Here is an 8766-nt window from a genome sequence, read left to right on the forward strand (position 1 = left end):
AGTTTAAACCAGCTACCACTAACCAACAAAAGCAACAGTCTAAGCAAGAGTCATTGTGATCCTTGAGGAGACTAGCGTTGGGTTCAGCAAACCATTCCTAAGTACCATTGTACTCCCGGAACAAGTGCGTCTTGAGCCTTCTCTTGAAGGTGGAGAGACAGTCCGTGTCTCTGATGGAGGTGGGGAGTTGATTCCACCACTGGGGTGCCAGGCAGGAGAAGAGCTTGTGCTGGGACCGGGCGGTCTTGAGAGGTGGGACCACCAGGCGGTTGTCTGAAGAAGACCGTAGGTGGCGGGTGGGGGTGTAAGGCTGCAGGAGAGACTTGATGTAGTCGGGCGCAGTCCCGTTCACTGCTCGGAAGGTCAGTATCAGGGTCTTGAATCTGATGCGGGCCGTTATGGGTAGCCAGTGGAGGGAGATGAGGAGCGGGGTAACGTGGGAGCGTCTGAGTAGATTGTAGACCAGGCGGGCCGCTGCGTTCTGAATCCTCTGAAGAGGGCGGGTTGCGCATGATGGGAGACCGGCGAGCAGCAAGTTGCAGTAGTCCAACTTGGAGAGGACAAGTGCTTGGACAAGCAGCTGGGTGGAGTGCTCAGACAGGTATCTCCTGATCTTCCGGATGTTGTAGAGGGTGAATCTACACGACCGGGAGACCGCAGCAATGTGGGCCGTGAGGGAGAGCTCGTCATCCATGGTAACCCCAAGTCATTTAATATATTTATTAACTGTGTCTCCTTTTAACATTACATTAAATCGCTTGGCAACGTTAAAGTTGTTGACGTTAGCAGCTGAAGCTAGTTAATAAAACAGCTGATAGGTTAGCTCTTGTTGTTTAGCTAACTTTCCGTAACCATGGCTACAAAGGTAAAAAGTAAATGTTTTCACGAGTTGACGTTTGTCACCACAAAAAGACTGAAGTTGATGTAAGTGTAGTTTGCAAGACTATGTTTAAGACACAATTCTCTTGATTTGGCTATTTATAGAGTTGTCTGTCACTGATGTGGAAGTGGAGGAGGGTGAGGAAACAACTTTGCCACTGCCACGGGACAGCAGCTCACCGGCACCATCTAGCTCTGTACAGCAAGCCAAAGGAGCTAAGATGTGTTGTGCATTAATGCAGACATCCCGACCTGCAGAGACTCATTTCAGGGGGGTGGCTCCCCTCCCCGCGGGACGCAATCCAGACGCTGTACCCCCCTCTACCAGCGCTTACTCCCCCCCCCACCAGAAATGACCATTTGACAGTCTCGGCTCGCTATAAATACAAAATCCCCGATTTCAGGGAGATTGTATAGCATTTGTGGGTGTCAGGGAGCCGCTATTGAAATGCGGGAACTTCCGGGAGACTTGGGATGTCTGTTAATGGAATAATGTGTTTTGTTAACAAATTATAAGACGCGCATGTTTTGGTAAGCCAAGTGAAGTCGTTACTGTAGACCTTCTGTCTGTCCACTGTCCTCTTTTGTTTTTCTAATCTGTATTGTTTTGTTTTGTGAACAGGAAAAAGAAAGCGTGCAAATGAGGACTTAATTGTCTATATGCAGAAGGCGGACACAATATTTTTAGATTTCAGCAGGGAGATGATGCAGAAAATGGAGGCAGATATGGGCGCTCTGCTGGGTCTTATGGGGCGCATGGTGACGGCGATGGAGTCCCAAGCCAATAAATGAAATATGCATTGTTACATCTAACTATTTATGAATTTAAAATAAAATTATTTATCTACTTATTCTTGTTTTTACATTTAACTATTTATTAATAAAAATATAATAATTTATCCATGTATTTTTGTTCATCAGTTTTAAATATGTGAATAACAACTCAAACTTGAATTGATGAGATGTGCAGCTTTTATCAGGTACACAGAACAGAACACAGTTAAGGGAGGAGACTGTAGGGGACTCTTTGCAATTGAATTATCTATGCAGTACAAACATTTATTCTTCTCTTCTGTTGAAGTAGCTCATTATGGCTGCCCTAATGTCTGCCCCTTCCAGCTCACCATGCTCAGGCAATGCCTGACCTGGAGGCTGAATGTTGAACTGCCTGTCGTGCTCCTCAATGAAATTGTCACCATGCTCTTCACAAATATTATGAAGTACACAGCAGGTCAAGGTCATCGTCTTGCTCAGCTCCAGCTTGCAGTCATTTATTTTGAGGAGACATCTCCATCGCCCCTTTAGTCTCCTAAAAGCTATCTCTACAACTGAGCGCGCACTGCTCAGTCTTTAGTTGTACGTGTGTTGCTCTGCTGACAGTCTGCCAGAAGGTTGCCGGTTCGATTCTCGGCCATGCTAAAAATGACGTCCATGGGCAAGGCACTTCACCCTACTTGCCTCGGGGGAATGTCCCTGTACTTGCTTGCTCTGGATAAGAGCGTTTGCTAAATGACTAAATGTAAATGTAATAACTAGAGAGGCTACACTCTCAAAATTGTGTGCTTTAAATTTAAGTAAAAAAAATATTTTTTTGCTTACATTTTACAAATGATATTTCTGTGCATTTTAAATACGTTTCCATATTTATTTTTTATGATTAGATTATTAGATTAAAAAGTATACATTTCAGTGTTTCCCACAGATTAGAAATCTAGTTGTGGCGGAGAGGGGGGTGGGGTTGTCCGACGAGGGGGGGGGGGGGGGTCGTAATAATTCCTTCGTAAATAATTTGTTACACAGTTAATTTGTTAATAATTTGTTAAATTAAATATTAATCGCTAGTGCTAAACAGCTATTTAACTGGTCGGCTCCATGACACCGGGTAAGTAGCTAGCTCCTGAGACTTCTCACCAAAAGAACAAAGGGGAACCTTCGAGTAAGGTACCTAGCGAAAAGTAGCCTCAACTTTCCTCGACTTTTAGCTACGGCACTAATGCTGAAGGCTCGCTGATATAGCTGTTGGTCTTACTAGAACGGCGTATGTATGCATTGTTGCTAACGTGTGCTGACGTTGTGACTGTGTGCATATGTGAGAAAGACGCATGAGTGACAGAGAGACGGAGGGAGAGCAGGGGAAAGGAAATGCAGCTGAACGAATACGCTGCGTGTTTTAACCTAAATAGCAATACTTTTTTTTTTTTTACGAAAACGCAATATGTTGCGGCCGGTGTTGATTCTGTGGTGCACCGCCACAAATGATTCTATGTGTGGGAAACACTGCATTTGTTGCTGCTTATTTATACTTCAACACTAAGAGTGAACTGTTAAATGAAACAGGTTTCTCTTCTCATTTCCCTTGGTGCAAAAGGGAATGGTGATGCTATGTGGCAGCCTCACATAGATGAAACAGTTGCATTAAAAACAAAGAAATTGGGCAATTCTGTGTAAAAACGGTCCTAACCTATATTTAAGCAATAAGGTACTCGAGGCAGTACTTCATCGTCAATAAAGTACGTGTTCAAGGGTGTTGTTAGGCCCGACGAGCAGCGGAGGGCCGACAAACCCTGGAAAACGTACTTTATTGTTACCAGTGTACCAATGCTACCAGCAACATTATGAATATTAAATAGATAGTAAGCGGTCTTTCAGCACAAAATAGTTTTAGCCAACAAACGTCGTGTATCGCATTTCAGTAGCTGAAAGAAAATAGTCCCGTACGTGTGGCTGTTGCTATGCAACGGACAAACAGCATTGTGAACTAGGGATGGGCATAATTAATCAACGATTCACTTATCGATCATTAAGAATTTAGTCAATGACATTATTTGTTCATTGATAAAACTAATACGTGTTCTGTTGCGTAGTGTGAGTCTTGAAGGAATGCAATGGATTTCGCTATGTGGCAGCAATTAAACATTTTACCAAATGAAGCCAATGTTTGGAAAAAAACGCCACAGGCCTACTCAGTTACCGGCGAGTTTCCATGTATTTCAAAAGTAAACATGAAGAGGTCACGGCGAAGTGTAGCGTTACACCATATTGACAAAAAATTACTTTGTTCACTGCCAACACTGCAAAGCTGAGTATAAATACAACTCCTCCACGACTCAAATGATGTACCACTTGAAGAACGTACATCCGACACTGGTTAGTGGCGGTGCATCCTGCTCTCGGTGCTAGCACGGAGGAGCTGCGATGCACAACGAGCAGAGAAAATTACCCAACGGATCTGCAAGTCCATTGAGATGGATAGGCTACCCTAAAGTATTGTTGAGGGCAAAGGTTTTTATGAAACTTTGTTAATTAGCCGGAAAAAAACGAGGGTCAGTTGTGTTTGAGCACAGGCTTCTAGCTGTCGGCTCCGCTTCTAGGAGTTACAGAAATAGTCGTTTTTCTAATCTTGTAATAGCTACAGATCTCAATGTGGAAACACGCTGTGTTTCTTCTATTTTCATTGCATTTTAATATAGCCTATAAATAGTTTTAATATAAAAATGTTAATGATTAATCGAAAATCGATCGTTAATTCTCCCAACGATCGATTAAGACAATTTAGTTGAATGCCCATCCCTATTGTGAACTTCACGTTTGTTAGCCTAGCTAGATCTCGCACCATCTCATTCATTCACATTGCTCATTTTATAAAAGTTGCCTTTAAAATAACATCAATGACAATGGGACACTTTCAATAAAATAATATTTAATTTAAACATTAGGCCTAAACATTCTAAATCAATAATAAATGTTTCGTAGGCACTGGGTATATGCTAGCTAGCTACATATGCTGTAAACTATAGCTACTTACAGTACGAGTGACTTGGGCTACGAAGCTCAAATTCAAGCTCAAAAAGTGGAAATCTAGTTAACAACTAATGGCTAGACCTGAGCTTCCATGCAACGTTTCAGTAGCTAGACCAGCTAGTTAGCACTGATAACACGGGAAAGTGCAATATTATTGCTAAAAAATTTACCAAATGTTGCTAGTCTAGCTTGCTAACCAATAAGCTGGTGAACACGAGTACTTGTAGACAGTCTTTTTCTTCGGCAACCTTTTAGTTATTTTGAGTGTGCACTAATATGGAACTCTCCCCTTTAAGGTAAATGTAAACAGACGTACAGTACTTTATCGCTCAATAAAGCACACCCCGTGACTCCCTCTCAACCAATCCGAATGCTTGATTTCATCTACCCATATTATAATATGACTTAAACCTCCCTGAAGTTTTTTCCTTCCAGTGATATTTTTAAGCAGTTACTCATATTGCATTTCATTAATAGAAATAGGGAGTCATGTCACCTGCTCACTGTGCTTTAAGTAGGGAAAACTGCCTCACGCTTAACCACGCCAATAGTTCTGATTTTGAATGGCATTGATTGCGTTACAGGACTTATGATCATCATGTGTGTTGATATCACAGACTGGAAACATAGGCTGTGATATGTGACATAGGCTACATGTTATCAACCTGGCCTTTGCCTGTGGCATTTCTGCAGCTGGCTTGCTGTTTTAGATAGCTAGCTATCTCCCAGAAAGTAAATGAGCTGCTAAACTAATGTTCTAGGCTAGAATGTTCATCAAAAAAGGTCTAGATTCTAGAATTTTCGTTTGTCAAGTTTGGCCCTTGAAAGCTTCCGGTTTCAGACACGCAAATGATTGTTTTGAAGGAAGTCAGCGAGTTTACAAGCATAAGTGAGAAAGTTACTGTGGTAAAAAAAATGTTTTAAACAATGTCAATTGTTGCTGTGTTCGGCTGTTTGTTGAGATTGAGGTTTTCCTCAAATCTTGACAAGTTGTCAACAAGTTTACATTTCCTATAAAAACGGGACAACGGGATGACTGGGTTTCTGCTGCAAAGAATAGCTATGTGCTTTAAAAGGGTGGTTTGTGGTGCCATAACTTCATGGAAGGGCATGGAATCATGCCTAGCATCAGTGGCAATGTGTCCTGGCTTAGGTTACTGAAATGAATTTGCGCAACAAGCAAGGGATCTAACTGAACAATATATATACTTCAGTAGAGATAACTCTGTTGTGGATCTGACATTACCATGCGTAGTCCCAGCTAACACATGACGTTGCAGCAACGTTGCCAGTAAGTGCTCATTTGGTCACCCGCGACATTACCTTCTGACAACATTACCGCAACATCGTAGCAACGTTATAAAGTGAATGTTGCCAGTTGGTGCCGTGGACAACGTTGCCGTGACGTTGTATCTTGGTCAGCTGGGTACATTATTATTAATAATAAAAATGTATTAACATTAAAATTAACGTTAATTTTAATAAATAAAATACTTCACTGAATTTTGAATATAATTTAGTCTTTCATTCTTTACTATAAACATGTACAAAAGCAACCAATTGGTGATGTGTAACATGATAAAGCAAAAATTCTTTGTAAAGCACACCAAAGCTGTAAGACACACATTAATGCAAATTTGTGCTCCAATAATTTTTTTATAAAAGTGTTATATGTGATCAAAAGTAAAAGCGACTCTTAAGAGTTTCATTTCCAAAGAGATGTCATCACAGAATATTACAGTTCTTCCTTAGCAAACCTACTTGTTATCGCGAATTTCCCCATTGTGGGACGAATAAAGGGATATCTTACCTTATATTTGAGGAATACATCAGAATCTGCCTGTTAAAGCAACTACAACAATTGCATAATAATTAGTGCTGTCAAACGATTAAAATATTTAATCGCGATTAATCGCATTAATGTCATGGTTAACTCACGATTAATCACAATTAATCGCACATTTTATCTATTCTAAATGTCCCTTGATGTCCCACTCTTTTTTCAAATTTTAAAGCTCTTATCAACATGGAAAAGTGGTTCGGATTGCTTCGTGCAAATATTTTTTTTATTGAAAACAACATTGCAATAGCCTGGCTTTGACGAGGGGGCGGAGAATTCGCATGAATCGCATCAGCAGTGTGCTTGGCCATCAAGTGGTATTTCAGACTGGACGTGCTGCGATGATAGCTCAGTTTACAACGACAAAACACACAGATCACTTTGGTCTTGTCAATGGAACCATTTGGCAACTTTTTTAAAGTAAACTTTCCATTCAGAATCTTATTGGCATCCATTTCGGCGTCTCGCGCTTGTCATCCACTCAAAACGTAACGTTAGCCTACTACCAGAGAATGTCTAATATCTGTAAACGGGCTCTGCTACTACTCTTTAGCCGGCTCGCAAGCCAAACAAGTGTGTGTGGCATGCCTGTTGTTTTATTTCCGGTCTAGCTAGATCCGGTGTGATGTTGTAGTTTTTCTAACGTCGGCAATTGTTGCAACAGCATGTGAAAAAAACTACAAAGTTTGCTAGGTCAAAAAGAGCGTTAATCGCGCGGAAAAAAAATTGACGCCGTTAATTTGGGTTTGCGTTAACGCCGTTAATAACGCGTTAAACTGACAGCACTAATCATAATATATATTGTACGTATACACACTGTAAAAAATAAAACTTGAAATTGTTGACCTTAAATGTCATTGTTGAGTTAGTTTTTACCATTTTCAATGAATTCCAAAATGGCGGCCCGTCAATTTGGTTATTATGAAAAGTTATCAATTGTCAGGCTTGATATCTCGCAAGACATCAATAGACAAAGAAATTACTTTATTAAGGTAAACACTTCAACAGTTATTAGCCAAAACACGTTTATGCTTCCGGCCACGCCCCCTTTTTATCACAACACAATTTTTGGAAGAACATGTGTAGGAGGAGTAGAGAAAAAAAGTTTTTCAATGAATTCAAAATGGCGGCCGCATTCGGCTATTATCACAAATTATTATGAGTCACACACGGGATGTCCCAAGAGATCATGAGACAAAGGAATCACTCAATAAAGGAAAACAAATCAATAGTTATTGGCCAAAACACATTTTTCCTTCCTGCGGCCACGCCTAATGATCACATGACACCAAATTTAGTAGATATTCTCAGAAGAGGGTTCCGAGTCATCATACCAAGTTTGGTGTTGATATCTCAAAGATTTGCTGGGATATGACTTCACTTCATGTTTGGCTGCCGTTTCTGCTGAATTTGATTGACTGTACCGGACAAACGGTTGTGAGGAACAAAAATTCGAATCAATTTTTTCTTTTGTGAGGCTTGTTCTGAAGATCATCTCTGGTCATTTTGAAGAAGATTTGACAAAAATTGTAGGAGGAGTAGGCTTTCAAAGGTTTTTGATAAAACCGGAAATTGCAGAAAATCTATATAACCGGAAATTGACGCCATGGTGTGCGTTGAACTCGTATTGATCCAGGGAATCCAATAGTACCTCATTTTTTTTTTGGAGATGCATTGAGCATTCTTTCATATTGATAATAATAAGCTTAATGTAGATTTTTCATATGAAGATTTCTGAGATGCAAATCATGTTATCGGCATATACAATTCACAATTGGTGTAGGTTTAGTAGCCTAATAATTATGTAGGCTACATTAAAAAAATAGCATCTCCCTAAAGCATGACTGGACAGTTCAGAAATGATCATATTTGTGTTCAAACCTGTAGTCTTTTCCACAGATCACATCCTTAGGATGTAAGCTTTCAGAAAATACATGGTTTAGGTCAGAGGTCACCAACACAGTGCCCGCGGGCACCAGTGCGCCCGCAAGGACCATTTGAGGCGCCCGCAGGCCTGTTCTAAAAATAGCACAACTCTCCAGTGAGCTGCGTCTAAAAAAAAAATCACACTTGCATTTATATGTAGGCTATATGAAAATGACAAGATCTTTAAAATAAAAAATAAAAAAATATTTGTACAATACATGGAAGTTTTGATAATTCAGTCGATTTCTGACCTATTCTAGTTCAAAGATGAGTGCGCATGACAAAGGAAGATTCAGTGTTCGCGGGGCTGAGCGTTTAGC

Source organism: Hypomesus transpacificus, unplaced genomic scaffold (genome assembly GCF_021917145.1).
Source record: "Hypomesus transpacificus isolate Combined female unplaced genomic scaffold, fHypTra1 scaffold_64, whole genome shotgun sequence".
Classification (NCBI taxonomy): Eukaryota; Metazoa; Chordata; class Actinopteri; order Osmeriformes; family Osmeridae; genus Hypomesus; species Hypomesus transpacificus.